Raw genomic sequence first — 3,883 nt, forward strand, 5'->3', positions numbered from 1 at the left:
GAATCAGAAGTTCAAAAAGATTTTCAGAAGGTGCATTAGAAATCAATTATAATCTGTTCAAAAGGTCTTATCCTAGGGGTCCAAATTTAAAAAAAAATTTAAATTAAGGTTCTGAGGGGCCAATCAGCTTCATCCAAATGTAGGGAGGAGATAAATAGAAGAATAAAGAAAATTCTCCCAAAAATGAGTAAATACTCACATAAGAAGAGTGGACTAAGGACCAAAGGAAATACTAAAAAAATGAATTTTTGACACCTCAAGAGTGGGGATTCTCTCTTATGAAGGAGGCGTCTATTTCACATGTATGGTGGAGTTTTAAATTCTCAAATATTGAGATATTTCATCTCTTCTCTCTCTTAATTCAAGTCTAGTTTCAAAAAGTAAGCTAAACTGATCCAAAAATGGTCAAAAATTGACCAAACTGATCTGGAAAATTCTAGAATCAGTTTGCTTGGTTAGAAGCTCACTTTTTTGCAAACAAAAGTAGATCCCTCAAACCATCAAGCCAAAGGAAAGCTCTTAGAAATTCATGTAAGCTAGAAATCTTACTTTTTCTTTATTCTTTTTTAATGGTTTTCTAATTTTTGTGTTCTTTGAAATGTAAAATGATGCTATGTCTTGTTCGAAAGGCTTTCTTCCTCTCTCATTCTTAAATTCAGCCTTTCTTTATCTTAGATAAGTAATCTTATTGTTGGAATTAAACTTTTCATATTATTTCTCTTTTAAAAGTGGAATGCTTAATCTACCTTTGAATAACCTCATCCAAGAATGCAAAACCATCCTCTATTTCAAAAGCCATAATTATAGCCAGAGACTATGATAAAGTTTTTTTATATGAAAAGTGTCAAGAAGGACATGAGTCCTTCCATGTTAATCAAGAAGAGGTCTCCTAATTCAAGAGGAATGTCAAGCCCACCACCCTTGGCTATACAAGGAATCATGAGCTAGAGCAAAATTAGGTCAAGAAATAGGGATATCAGGGTTAAAGATAACCAAATTCAACAAGTATTTCTATGAGTAAATAGAAGAGGATTGGTGCGCGAAACTCAAATGAAGTAATGTACATGATGAAAAGAGGTATTCTAGAAGACGATACTAAGATTATGTAATTGCTATCATAGATTAGATTACGTAAAGAATTGATTCCCTTTTGTTTTTCCATGACAATTTATGAAGTACCATATTACATGGGGATATGGAATAAGGAATTTGTAAGGTATAATTAGGGATAATAAAGAATGGGTTCGTATCATATGAGAGTGTATATGGATGCATGAACTTAGGATAATAAGGCCAATTAACTTTAGAATAATGAAGACATTTTGGGAGCTCAACAAAATGAGCTAGATACATAAAAGAAGAGACCCTTAGGAACAATGTTGAGATAAAAGAAGATTTTTACCTAGTGGGGATATCACTTTGTAAGAGAGAGGAGGACATCTTGAATCTTTTAAGTGGGGGAGAATGTAATATCCCTTCCAAGTCATGTAATGATTCTCTTTTAATATAGGTTTCAAGAAGAAAGGGAGTGCACTTTGAGAGAGAATATAATGCTAAAAACATTACGAAAGCGATAGAGTAAAAATATTAGGTCTAAAAATCTGAAAAGAAATAAGAAGATAAGAATAGATCTATTAAGAGATAAATATCTCCAAAAATAGAATTTCAAATTTAGGTGATAGGAGGTCATGTTTAGAGTACTTTTATATATTTAGAGTCCATGCATACTAAAAATGTAGAAAGGCAACGCGTTTCTAAAGATAACGCATTTGCGGCTATATACAGACGTTTTAGCCTATTCTACCCACTCTAGCTTGGAGACTAGATACCTTTCGGTTCTTTTGACTGGTTATATGACTATATTTTGAGTTTTTATCAGAGTGTTATTACCATTTTTTTTTGGTTCCGTTAGGGTCTCTACATAGGAAAACTGTAAGAAGGCAGCAAGAATCCTCAAGGTAATCCTAGACCTTGAGATGTATATATCCCTTCATTCGTATCTAATCTCTTAGAAGAGAAGGCTAGATTGCTATGGTCTTTTGGAGGAAGAGACCACAACTCCATAGTTTTCTTTTAAAAGAAGAATAGTATGTCGTAGCTCTATGAGAGAGAAGGCTACTTTGCCATAGTGCTTCAAAGAGAGAAGAGTCAGAGTACGAGTGAGAGGACATTAAGCTCAGGGACGATTGCATAATTCCATTTCTATGAGAAGGTATTAGGAGACTCTCCATTCTCCTATTTCAAGTTGTGAAGCTCTTGTTAACGAGCAAAGGCAACGATAAACGATAAATTTTTACTCAATTTCTATAAGGTATATATATTTTTAGTTTTTCAATTATATATCATTCTTGGGGGTTGAGGTATGGCCTCGGCTTCTCGATTAATTGCTACTAGTGATCTATTTAATTGATTTACTACTACTGAAAGTTTAATCAAGATAAAATTTATTATAAAAATAGTATAATGAATTATTGAAAAGAAAAGTTTTTTTCCTTGATTTCTATGGATATGTTTGCTAGTTTCATTGCTATGGGTATGTTGGTTTTATTGCTAATCTGCAAGTATATCTTCTCCCCTACTTCGCTAACTCCGCTCTAGACTTGCATAGTTATATAGGTGGAGGCAGTAGCAAGCTCGGGAGTTAGCCAAGGGTAATCCCCTCCTATGCCACTGGAAATTGGATTTCCACTCCGTGAGGGTGGACATGTGATTATGATGCTGCCTAGTTCTGAGGGCCCAGGCTAGTTCTATGAATAAGCTCACCCTAGCGCGTAGGCATCCCTCTAAGGGGCGGGAGGAACGAGCGATGGAGCCTAAGGGGGCGACAGGCCGGCTTGAGTCCTCGCTACTGGCGGCCAACGTTGAGGTGTATGGTCCCGTAGGGTTTTGCCCAGTCTGTAGAGGCTAGAAGGTCGAATTCTAGATCATCAGCAGTATAAAGAAAAAGAATAAGAGAGTCAGTTGGCTTGTATGAAATTGATTCTTGTATAAATATTTTTTCTATAAATATTATCTTTGGCATTATTATACTGTGAAAGAGGCTGTTTTAAAACGAAAGGGTCTTAATTAACGAATATTTTTATTTATGTCAAACAGTGTGGTAGGATTAATTAGAAAACAAATTGACGCATGAGTAGGGTGGAAAGTGGGAGGATGGAATGCCCCAATGGCACCATCCTACGGACGGGTGGACCCGAGTAGTTGAGTAGCTTTTCAACAGATTAAGTGAAAGCCCTACGCTAGATAAACTTGAGGTTCTCGGGTAACTCTATTCTAGAAGACTAGGCCAGCGGCTGTGCCTTGTATGGATGAGAAAAAACGCGTTGTCTCTAGGAAATCAAGATTAGTAGTTGCCCAAATTATGATCAATTGCCCTATGGGTGATTTGATTTTTAGAAGACCATGCTTTCCCTATGGGATAGGACTAGTTCTTACCTACAAATCATATCCTTGAATCTCTCATGGTCAAGGTGTCGACGAGTAGGAAATTCTCTCCAAGTTAAGACTTAGTAGACTATCTTAAGTGTTTCTCCTATTTTGGAAGGGGAGAACCTTACAAATTGAAGAGAGATTTTGAGGCTTAAGAAACATAAGCTTTTGGATCATAATATTTTTCAAGGTTATAAGATTATTTTTAAAGGTTATACTAACAATAAGCTTTAAAGCTTATAAGCTTAAGCTTTCTAAAAGTCTCACATGGCTATGAAATCCCATAGTACCGTGCTTATAAGAGAAAGAAAAATTGCAAGCCATTCGTGACTCACCGCCAAATCGATGGAGAGAAGAGAAATAAAATTACAAAGTTTTAACTCTTCTTTGAAAATACTTGAAATTCCTCTTGGTTAATCCCTTAATCAAGAAATTTGCAGCTTGTAAAAGAAAT

The sequence above is a fragment of the Cibotium barometz genome, chromosome 52, assembly GCF_041138505.1.
Source record: "Cibotium barometz isolate CiBa-2024 chromosome 52, ASM4113850v1, whole genome shotgun sequence".
Taxonomy (NCBI): Eukaryota; Viridiplantae; Streptophyta; class Polypodiopsida; order Cyatheales; family Cibotiaceae; genus Cibotium; species Cibotium barometz.